The 12123-nt window shown below is 41.3% G+C and overlaps 1 protein-coding gene across 40 annotated transcripts in view; it reads right to left on the bottom strand.

The window, feature by feature from the left end:
• Positions 1–12123, bottom strand: part of LPP (LIM domain containing preferred translocation partner in lipoma) — a 760918-nt gene that overhangs the window by 670728 nt on the left and 78067 nt on the right. For 11 of the 40 annotated variants that reach the window (XM_086398886.1, XM_086398759.1, XM_086398770.1 and 8 more), the window contains one exon: positions 3231–3284. The exons of the other annotated variants lie outside the window; for them this stretch is intronic. The gene's annotated coding sequence lies outside the window, so the exon portion shown is untranslated. The remainder of the gene's footprint in view (positions 1–3230; positions 3285–12123) is intronic. 40 annotated transcript variants of the gene reach the window in all.

Genomic DNA, 12123 nt, shown 5'->3' with positions numbered 1-12123 from the left:
AGAAAAAGAAATACGAGAGACACAAGAAAGATACCAAGGAAACAATGAGGCTGGTTGGGTAAGAAAGTAGAAGAAATATTGGAGTATACTTTTTTGTTAGTTCTGACAACTGAAGCATGTTAATATTTTACATATTCAAAAAATAAAATGAAATCAACAAGACAAGGGTGAGAAGGAAGGAAACTGAAACCCAAAGTCCATCGAAACAACTGAATCCAAATACATTTCAAATGAACAACATAATGACACTGAGGGGTTGGGGGAAAGGATCACAAAGAGAAAAGAACTAATCCAGGTAACTCCTAAATATAGTATTTGACAGTATATCTTCAGTCCTGGACAGGGTTAAAGTTAGGGCAGAGGATCACAAACAAACTGAACTCTTTTTAGCAGGTCTGTGTTGTGTCATGATGATGGTAAAAATAAAACCATTATTATTATTTGTATATACATATGAGGATAGACATCCATATAGCACAGGTATGTATATATTTAAGTGCTTTATGTATACACACATGTGCCCATAAAGCTTTTATGTGCAATATTCCCCAGCTCTGGCTATCGAATGGGCTTAGGACCCAAAGCACCACAGTACCCATAAGAACATGCAACACTCAAATATTGGCCCCAACACCTGAAAAGAACCAAGACATAGTGAAGAAATAGTTGATTTTACAGCTCAGACAGAGAAGATACAAGATCAAACTAGAATATCCTTTTATCCTAGCAAGTAAATAAGTGCTAACAGCAAAGATAGGGACATATCACAAGGACATAGGAGTCAGCTTACAGGGACAATTTAATCATCACAACAATTACATACTACTATGAATTATACTGTATATTGTCTGTATATAGGCTGGATTCTCTACTAGAGGAGGAAAATGCTGTCAAGTATATAACTGGCAAATTGACAAAACAGGAAGTCAAAACAGTGGATTAAAATATTACATCAGGGTTATGTGTACTGAAACGGATAACTATAATGTGAATATGAAGAGATGATCCTTATTATTAGGAAATACACACTGTACTTAGTCATAGGAGGTCATGATGTATCATGACATATGCAACCTTCTCTCAAGCACTGTAGAAAAAATACTATAAAAATATATATGTAAATGCATGTGTGTGTATATATATGTATATATGTACACACACATAAGAAGGTGGGGGAAAATGCAAATAGCATGAAATGTTAACAATACACGAAACTGATAAAAGCGTATAGGTATTGTACCATTTGACTCAACAATTCCACTCCTGGATATATTACTGAAGAAAACAAAAACACCTGCTCAAAAAGTTACATGCCCGCCAGTGTTCATAATAGCATTATTTACAATAGGCAAGATATGGAAGTAACCTAATGATGAATGGATAAAGAAGATGTGGTACATGTATACAATAGAATACTACTCAGTCATAAAAAATAAATGAAATTTTGCCACTTGAAACAACATGAATGAACCTGGAGGGTATTATGTATGTTTAGTGAAATGAATCAGAAAAAACATACTGTATGACATCACTTATATGTGGAATCTAAAAAATAAAACATACTAGTGAATATATTGTGAATTGGAGAATATATAGTGAATTGGAGAAGGAAATGGCAACCCACTCCAGTGTTCTTGCCTGGAGAATCTCAGGGAAGGCAGAGCCTGGTGGGCTGCCGTCTATGGGGTCGCACAGAGTCAGACACTACTGAAGTGACTTAGCAGTAGCAGCAGTGAATATAACAAAACAGAAACAGACACAGTTAGATATAGAGAACAAATTAACGGTTACCAGTGGAGAGGGAGAAGTAGAAAGGGCAAGATACAGGTAGGGGATTAAGAGGCACAAAGTACTATGTATAAAATAAATAAGCTACATGAATATACTGTACAGTACAGGGAATATAGCCAATATCCTAAATAACTATAAATTAAGTATAACATTTAAAAACTGCAGATCACTATGTTGTACACTTGTGACATGACTGAGCGACTTCCCTTTCTCTTTTCACTTTCATGCATTGGAGAAGGAAATGGCAACCCACTCCAGTGTTCTTGCCTGGAGAATCCCAGGGACGGGGAGCCTGGTGGGCTGCCGTCTGTGGGGTCGCACAGAGTAGGACATGACTGAAGCGACTTAGCAGCATGTTGTACACTTGTAACTTACACAATATTGTACAACTATACCTCAATAAGAAATAATTTTTTAAAAATTTAAAAGCACATGGGTATTGTTTCTACTATTCATTTTATGTTTGACATCATTTACAATAAAAAATTAAATAAAAATAACTACCGAGAAAGAGAAGGGGGGGGAATGTAGCAATTAAGAAGTAGCTCTCTGTGACAACCTAGAGGGGTAGAATGGGGTGGGAGGTGGGGTGAAGGTTCAAGAGGGAGGGGACATATATATACCTATGGCTGATTCATGTTGATATATGGCAGAAACCAACACAATATTGTAAAGCAATTATCCTCCAATTAAAAATAAATAATATTTTTTAAAGTTGCTCTAGTTTCTAATAGGATTTGAAAATAATTAATAAATTAAGCCCAAACTACCTCATTCCATGTAATATTTATGTGTCCATATGTTTCATAGATATATAAAGAATGTTGCATATTTTAATTTCTTAACATGGAAAATTATCCTATAATTTCTTCTTCTAAAACTCCTGGAGTAAACAATTCCTAACACGTCCAAGGCCACAGTGTCTATGTAACCAGGGCTATAATTACAGGATTTGTAGGTCAATTGAAGCCTCTGAAATTCCAGTTCACCACATCTGCAATCTGAGTACTATTTTCCTTCTAGAAAGAGCAAGTTTAGAGTTGGAAGATGAGCTATATCTAACATGATAATAGCTAGCACCAATTTTTTTAAATCTATCAGCACTGGCCTTTGAGGTTGAAAGTGAAAGTGAAGTTGCTCAGTCATGTCCGACTCTTTGTGACCCCATGGACTGGAGCCTACCAGGCTCCTCCGTCCATGGGATTCTCCAGGCAAGAATATTGGAGTGGGTTGCCATTTCCTTCTCCAGGAGATCTTCCCAACCCAGGGACTGAACCCGGGTCTCCCGCATTGCAGGCAGATGCTTTACCATCTGAGCCACCAGGGGAAGGCCTTTGAGGTTATCACCAAATGCACAAGCTTGGGGGTGGTGGGGGGCAAGAAGCACTCTTTTGGTGAAAATATAGATTAGCCCACATGCGCTACTTTCCACTACACACCTGAACTTCCCAGCAGGAGGAAAAAATAGTGAATCAGGCCTTGAAGTTTCCTTCCTGGATAAGTTTGAGAGGGGGAATAAAAAAAAAAGATACAAAGGTTAGACATTATGAGGTCAAGAACCATCAAACAAATAGAACTTGATGTTTAAACAGGAACAGGTAAAATATCTGGGAAGGCAACAGAACTCTCAGCTCTTTGATTCCAAAACAGCCTCAGCAGACTGAAAAAAAAAAAAAAAAAGATATATATATATATATATATAAATAATTAAAAATTATACTGCAGCTGAATACTAGGTATTGTTCCTTTCCAAAAGCATTAAAATATAAAGGTCAGTTAGCTTAAACGGTATTTTATTGCACACACTTTAAAAAGACCTTGAACAATTAAAGCAATGAAATATATTCCTTGCTATCATTTCAAACGTTCTCAGAAGCATAAAAGAAAGCACATACCACAAAAAATGTTAACCCCTTCTCTCCCTTTATTTCAAAGCCTCACAGAACTTATGAGCCTTTTCAGCAGAGTTTCCAGTGATTTCATGTAGTTTGGGTGAAATTCTTAGTTATCTAGTGGTTTCACTTAGGTGTCAGGGTCGCGACAGCCCATAATATGGCCCATGGAAAGGGGTCATTACCACGATACCACCAAAGACACAGGTTAAAGATCAAGACTACATCAGTGGGTCTCCCAGGAGCTCTAAAATAAGACCAAAGCTCACACACTGTAATCCAGGTGAGCAACTTAGGGACAGGGCATCTTTTTCTTAATTCCTCCAGAGGTTTTAATAGGGCAGGTGGGCTTGCAAACCACTGGACTGGAAGACTGCAAACTCCTCTGTAGCTGTTAAGCTCTAGGAAAAGCTTCAACCATCTCCTTCCTGCCTTATAGGATCCTCAGACGGACCCTGACAGCATTCTATTATTTCTCTCCCTGGTTCAGTTACCATAAAAATAAAATGGTGAAAATGACAAGCCATTTCCACCAGGCTAGAGGGGGAAAAGGTGATGATTTTAAGGCGTTTTGCATATATGAGTATCAGTTTTTTATCAATTTCCTTACATAATATGTAAAAGGGTTCCTTAACTTTTCAAAGGCATTGCTCTCCCACCAAACAGTCTATAAAATGTGTACGCCTCTGAAAATATCCTCCACTATTTTGTCCCCCCCACCCCCACCCCCCGCCAAGTCCCTGGAAACTAGTACCTCGGGCAGGGTACTTGATCACAGGATCATAGATCAGGGTCTTTCTAGAAGTTCCCTGGAAAGCCCCCCACTTTCACACAGAAAAGAGATCATTACCCCATTTCACAAATAGGTCAAGTGAAGCTCAGAAAGATCAAGTGACTTGAGTTTAGTCACACTCAGGTCCCCACACTCCACACCGACATGCCTCTCTGATTTCTGAAGGTCAGAAAGTCAGGCCCTTACATATAGGATAACTATAGTTCCTATTCTAGCTCATCCAGGTGACAAGACAACCAGAGTCCCCTCGCTAGGCCTTGTCCACTAACCTCTAGCAAAGGAAGCTGAGACTCAAAACCTCTCATCTGAGGTCATAAAATGAAAGAAAAGCCTCAGATGTCAATAAATTGCTGTTTGCTGTAACTTGATGGATTAGTCAGGCTTTCCAGGGGGCGCTAGTGGTAAAGAACCTGCTCATCAATGCAGGAGACCCAAGCACTAGGGTTTGATCCCTGGGTCGGGGGGATGCCCTGCAGAAGGGCATGGGAATCCACTCCAGTATTCTTGCCTGGAGAATCCCATGGACCGAGGAGCCTAGTGGGCTGCAGTCCATGGGGTCACAAAGATTCAGACATGACTGAAGCAACTTTGCATGCATGCATGCAATGGATTAGTAACTTTGAGCAAGATATTCAGTGCAAGAGGTAAAGAAGACCCCATAGTTACATTTCAGAATATGAGCATGGGATATCAGAAAGGGCAGAGAATGTTAATCACAAACAAATTAGTGCAAGGAAATGCAGGGTGTTTGCTTCCGAGCCACCTATAAGTTACTGAGGCCAATGATTACATGCGTTTATGGGTCATCATTCCACTTAAAGGTCAGAAAAATGAATAGATGCCTAGAAATATCTGTTCCCCAAACTCTCAGGTATCATGAATTTTACATAATTGGGGGAAAAAAAAGTCATGGAGATCTTCTGAATCTCATTTTAGAGATCAAGAAATGACAAGGGATAAAGAAACTTACTCAGATGACTAAACAATTAAGAAGCAGATACAACACACAAGTTGTATCTCAGTCATTTCTCCTTTAGAAAATTCTCACATCGTGGCACAATATTCTACGGTATTGGCCAATAAATGGAAAATTCTGAATATATATTTCTACAATTACAGTCAAGAAATGGAAATCTTTCTGTTTCCCTAACACACTATGATTTCATGGACAAAGGAGAACAGTAAGGGTAGCTCGATATATTTACCATGATTTGCTTTTTTTTTTTTTAATTAAGCAGGGCACAGGCAAAAGCAGAGTTGTTTTTGACCTATAAAAAAATGTGAGGGTTGCAGAAGGAAACAAGCTTTACTATTTGATTATCAAATTTATTTTGCCATCTTCGTTGTATGGGAAGCATTAGCACACAGGCTGCGTCCTAAGAGGAGGTGAAAGGCTTGGTAGCCCAAGATCTCATTCTCGTGGCCCACTTTTTTGTCAGCTCAAGAGTGACAGGAAACAAGAGTGCAAGGATCGGACCAAAAGGATATACTAATTAACTGTGCATTGCAAAGGCAGATAACAAGAAATTCAGAAACAAAGGGAGAGAAAGAAACCATTTCACAACATTTTGTCCACAAGTTTCTCGAAAAGCCTCTCCAGACCCTGCCTTCTGCAATCCCAGCCCATGTCCTCTGAGATTCAAACTGCCCCCAAAGCACAGTTTTTCTAGCAGCCTCCAACAGCAAAGGTGGGAGAGGATTACCAATTTCTTGTGAATCCTGAAGATTTCCTTTATGAGTCATGGGAAACTGAAATAACTTGGGGGGCGGGGATGATTTTTTTGAAAGAAACACAGTTTTAAATCAGTTCCCACTAATTTGTTCTGCTGTGTGGTATAAGTCTTGAACACAGGAAAAATTAAGTTTTAGAGTTGATGCAAAAATGGGAGTTTTTGTTAGGTTCTGTCAATTGTCACCGTGGCATTTCTTATTAGGATTTTTCTTACTGTCATTTTTTTGTTAAATTAATTATAGTTTGATCAGTGTAGGAGCTATTTTGAATCCATGGGACTTTCCTCACCAGATTGTTTTGGCATTTTAAAGTCACTTACATTCAGGGCCTAAACAATATGGCAAGTATCTCTTTTTCTCTCTCCTTTATACTCAAATTCTAAACAAAGGAACCATCTGTTCTCTCTCTAAAAACATCAGCCCTTGTTTTCATTTTTCTGTTAATAATAATGCTTCAAACTTATAGCATGTCTTTTTCCAACTTGCTTATTAAAGCATTTTGTAGTTATTGCCTCACTTATCTTCAACATCACCCCCCGCCCCCGATTAACTGAAGGGTAAAGGGAAACGTTTGCCAATTTTTAGTTAGATAAGTGATTACTGGATGTTTGATGAGTTCTATACAAATGACCACAGGTGAATCTCAGAAGGAACGTGGCCATCACCTAGCTCAGCTCTGACTCTTCCACGTGTAAAAGGGAGACCCAGAAAGGAGAAGTCACTCAGTGATCTATTTGTGTACTCGGTCCCCTACCGCACCCCCGCCCCCCCAGCCCTGACTGTAAGCAGCCAAGGTGAGAACCGTGTCTTACACATTTTTGTGTCTCAGGTACCTGATGTGTAAAAAGTGCTCATTTGAATATTTCTTGAATAAATGAAAATTTTGAGGGTAGTTCCGCAGGTGGTTGCGGCAGAGCCGGGGTCAGAGCTCAGCTCACCCATCCTCTTACTCGGTTGCTGTTAAAAATACACACCAAATAGACCCAAATGCAAAACAAATCAGAGACAATACCAAAGTGGGTGGGCGGGGTACATAAGATGCAGGCCTGTGTCTAGACTCAAGAAGCTGGTTGAACGAAATCAGTAAGCATCACAGAGTTTGGCCAGGGGCCGTGCTCAAACATAAGCCACGTTAAGGCTGACTCCCCAAACGCTCTGCATTCCTTCTGTGCTCCGAGCAGCTGGGGATGTGGATGTAGTGGAACTAGCCCTTAGACATGACCCAACTGGAAGAAATGATGTGTCTTAATGCCAAAGGACAGCGTGTCTCTATAACACCCCTGAGCCCAATACGAGAGCATCCTCCACCCCAAGATTTCCCCTCATCACTCAGTGTAACCCGAGAGTGCTCAGCCTGGGAATCATGAAAGCCACCAGCCCAGAGTTTTCCAACGAGCAGAGAGGTCACTGAAATCAAAACCTTTTTTTCCATGTGCCTCACTGGAAATCTGCGACTCATTTGGCACATTTTTCTTCTTTTCAGAATGCCCCATTTCCCACTCCTTGAAGCTAAAGGGAAAATAAATTGTTTCTAGAAAAGCAAGTTAACTGTGGGATTCTGTCATCCGAATACCTTCTACACTAGTAATTCTAACAAAGTCAGCAACTCCCCAAAGAGTCTTCAAAAATAGATTGTCTGTGTAGACGAGAAAGCTAGACGTCCAAGGAGAGAAGGAAAAATACCTTCTTTAAGTAAAAGAAAAAAGAAATCATATAGCCAAAGAGAATTCAAGTATAACGCGATTTCACATTAAATGAATTCGTTTCAGACATGAACAGGAAACAAATCAGTGACAAAATGCAAACAAATCAGCATACAGGAGCCCTCAAACAATTAGGATTTGTTTGAAGGGGGAGGTGGGTTGGCACAGTGGTGCAGAGGGGAGAGAAAGACACAGGAATAAGGATGGAGTCTCTTCAACCCCCAACACGCTGTGTCTGACACGGACACAGAGGCTGCGGGCGGTGTCTGGGATCGTCCAGCACATGGTGGGAAGCATTTATATCAAGCCGTGCAGTATCAGCAGGGGAATAAGACAGCAAGTACTTCAGGGCAGACAGCTGCAGAGAGAGCCCCTGCACAGAGCAGACACAGCAGGCTGAATGCATTCGTATACCAGCAGTCCTTCCCTCACTCACCACGCTCGGCTTCTGGACGCCTTCAGGGTCAAGGCTGTCCCCAGAACCATGTATCATTCCTGCAGCCACTACCCTACCCGTGGACTCGCTCTCAGCATGTTCCTGACAAATTTGCCCTTTTCATACATAGGGACCTTTCTGCTCTTAAGCTATCTCCAAAAATATCACCTTGGACCTTGCATACGTCCCTGGTAATCCAGCATCTTAACGTTTAACATTCAAAAGTGAAAAGAATAAAGGATTCACATAATGTTATTTAACTAGCCTTCATCTCCAAACCTAAGTTTTTCAGGGGATCATTTGGAAGCTGGCCATTGGGGAGGTAAGTTAAGCGTTCATCTGATGTCTGGTTAGGTGTCTGTCATGTCGGCAAGAACAGAGAAGACCTGAGCATGCAGCTCTCACAGATCTTGACAATCATCTCCTGCCAAAATCATGTCTGAGAAAAGAACCCCCAAGACAGCAGATGCTTCCTCTCACATGAGCAGCACTCCTGGCTAACCAATAAATACAATTTGATTGTGGTGACTGGTACTTTTTCAAATAAAAGTGTCTCTCAGAGGATATTGCTGGTTTGATACTCTAACTACTCAGTTCAAGTTAGATAACTGGGAGCAAGGCTCTCAGTCACGCTGGATATCAGTCTCTCTTTTCCTACAAAATAAAGCAGCCCAATTCAGTAAGCTCAGACTTCCTCTGTCTCACAAATCCTGTGCCTCAGTGCCTACTGCCAAGTGGTCTACCCTCTCCCTCTTAGTTTGTTCATCTCCCCTCTCTCTCTCACATCCACACAAGCTCACCCCAAGATCCCTCTTATCCAGTCCACAATCTTGTTATTAGGCAAGCTACAAGCAGTTCCTCCACAATCCCCATCACTGTTTCTCTGCTTAAGATCTGACACCAAAAGGATTTTTTAGCTAGTTTATAAGAGACGCAAACATGGGGCACATGAACCCCATTGACACACAGACCTCACCTTGAGATGAGATCCTCAGGGGGGCTCCAGCAGTCTCTTCATCCCCCGGCCACAGAGGCAGCCACCTGCCGGGACTCCAGCTGTTCAAGTCCGATCTCTACCCCTTACTCTCTGACACCTTGAACAAGTCATTTCACCTCTCTGAGCCTCAGTTTCTCTAACTGTAAAGTGAGGCATTTGGGATAAAATTGATGACAAAGTCTCTATCAATTCTGACACCCTTCCCCAGAGCTCTGAAATCTCATTAGCCATCAAAGCAAACACCCTCCAAAGCCCTGTCTCTGGTATTGGTGTTGACCTGGGGCTCCCAGGTAAATGGAGATGACTCTTTGCATGATCTTGCACAATAAGTAATAATAGCACATCAATAGGAGCAAATACTTCTAATTTGTGTTTGTTTGTTTAGTTCCAAGCTAAAGAAGTTGCAGGCACCACCTGCCAATGGCCTTTGGAGTCTCCATGATGCCTTTTTTATTTTTTTTAACAATGGGTCAGAAGTTCAGAAACTAAAAAGGTGAAAGTGGAAACCACACAGAAATAATATGGAGCCTGAAAAATTGAAAAAATGATTTAGGATAAATAATACCACATCCCTCTTTAAAAAAAAATTAAACAATAATGAGAGTAAGCAGGGGCACTATAAAGTAAAAATAAAATCGAACACAGAAAAGACTGATTTGCCTAGGATTCCTCTCAGCCATGTAATCAGCATGAATAGCAAAGACCGTATAATACTCATGTTTCTATTTGTTGCCCTCAACTGACATGGTTGGTCGTTTGTTTTGTTTTAAATAAAATGGGGAAGCAACAAATATATTAAATCCATCTGCAGAAAACCCATATTTGCATGTGGAAAACAAATAAGTGGGTGCCTGAATGGGTGATTAGGCATGCAATTGCCCATCTGCACCCGGGGCCCCAGCCTCCCTGCAGGTGCGCCTGACACAGGAGCAGAGACTCGGAAAGGCAGGTCCTCCACCATGGAGAGCGACAGACAGGAGGGAAACCGTGCCCTCCGCAAATGGACTCGTTCTGAGCTGCGCCCCCTACCCCCGCCCCATAGGGTCCAGGTTCTCCAGTCACTGTCCCTGTATCTTACAGCTGAAAACCAGAAATAAGTTTTGCCATCCTTTGCTTAGATTTCTGCGGATTCTTTAAACCACAAAGGCAATCTTTTTTTCTGAGCATCTTCGGTATGTTCTTAATAAATATTTGTTGTTGCATCTATCTTTATGAGAATGGGTGACCCCCTCCCCTGTACTCTTCATCTGGGTCATTCTACTCCAGTCACACTGGCCTCACTTTTCAGTCTTAGGACCTTGGCAACTGCTTTCTGTCAGCTTGAAACACTCTCCCCACTCTGGTCTCCAGCTTACTAACTCATAGCCTTCAGGCCTTGCTCCTGTGCACTCATATCAGTAAGACCTTCTTAGATCAATGAATTTAAATCTGTGTCATGGTCACCCTCTGTGCCCTTAACCTGCCTTATTTTCCTTCTGAAAACAGATTACAACCTAAATATTTTCTATTTACTCATCAATGGTTGTCTGGTTCCATCAAATGGGTTTGTCTGATTTGGTTCACGGTTCTATTCCTTGCACCTGGAACAGTCTAGCGCATAGTAGGTGCTGAACACCCAGTTGTTATGTTAATGAGTCATCACAGTAATCTGCAAACCACAACACCGGGCACCATGAGTGCTCTTATGGAAAAAGACAAGATCTATGCTCTTAGGAAGCTTATACAACGTGGAGAAGGAAGACTGAAAATCTGTTTATGTAGCAGAGCAAAGTGACATGAATGCTCCACTGAAGGTATAAACAAAGCACTCAGATAATACAGGAAAAGCAAGCTCTTGACACTGGAGCAGGGAGTGGGCGGGGAACAGACTGAAGGAGACCAACAGAGCTGAATTCTCTGGAAGTATCTTAAAAGGAAGCACAGAAATCATCCTCAAAAATACATTCAGCACAAACAAGTACTAAGACATCTTCAGTTAGCCTCCTTTCCTTCATCAATAATGCTAAGTGAAACAAAAGATTGCCCAAGATAAGTCAGCATTTCTGTGTGCCAAGACCATGGAGAAAAGAAGAATCACTTTCCTCCATAAAGCCTTCATTTTAAAATGGAAATTATTTAATTTGCACACAAATGCACACAAAACATCGCTTCAGAAAATTCCAGGGTGACCTTAAAGGGTATCCAGTTTAACAACATCTTACTTCCCCCTAGAGAACCCATTGGTATCAGCCTCTATCTAAATACCCTCAGAGATAGGGAACCCATAACCCCAGAAATGGCCCATGCCACTGCAGTCTGCTGTTAATACTAAAACACACTCCCTCACACTGTCTTTCTGTTACTTCCACCCAATGATGCCAGAACTCCTTCTGGGGTCACAAAGAGGGAGTTTGTATTCCCTTCTGGGGCAGAGTCCCTCCTGCTCCCTCCTTCTCCATCCCTTTCTCTCTTCTCCACACTAACCATTTCCTGTTCTTTGTTTCATCCCTCAAAGGCTCTGATTTCTGGTGCCATCAGCCATCTTAAACTGCATCATTCCCTTCCCTCCATCTCTCACTGTTCCAGGACATTTTTTTTTTTCTTTTTTTGGAGCTGACCTACTGCTCAAGCAATTTAGCATTCTTTGGAGAGCTGAGCATTTTGTCTGGGGTTGGGGAGAGGGGCACAGGGGATCCAAAAGAACATGGGTAAGTAACTCTGTGAGCCCTGACCCAGGAAGACCCTGGCAGAGTAACCTAACTTTCCTACCTTGACCTTGAAATGCTATCTTTGACATAAAT

Source organism: Bos grunniens, chromosome 1 (genome assembly GCF_055505025.1).
Source record: "Bos grunniens cultivar Pamir isolate PY7600 chromosome 1, Bosgru_T2T1.0, whole genome shotgun sequence".
In the NCBI taxonomy this organism is placed as follows: Eukaryota; Metazoa; Chordata; class Mammalia; order Artiodactyla; family Bovidae; genus Bos; species Bos grunniens.
Note: the sequence above shows the minus strand (reverse complement) of the source record. Positions and strands in the feature narration are given on the sequence as shown.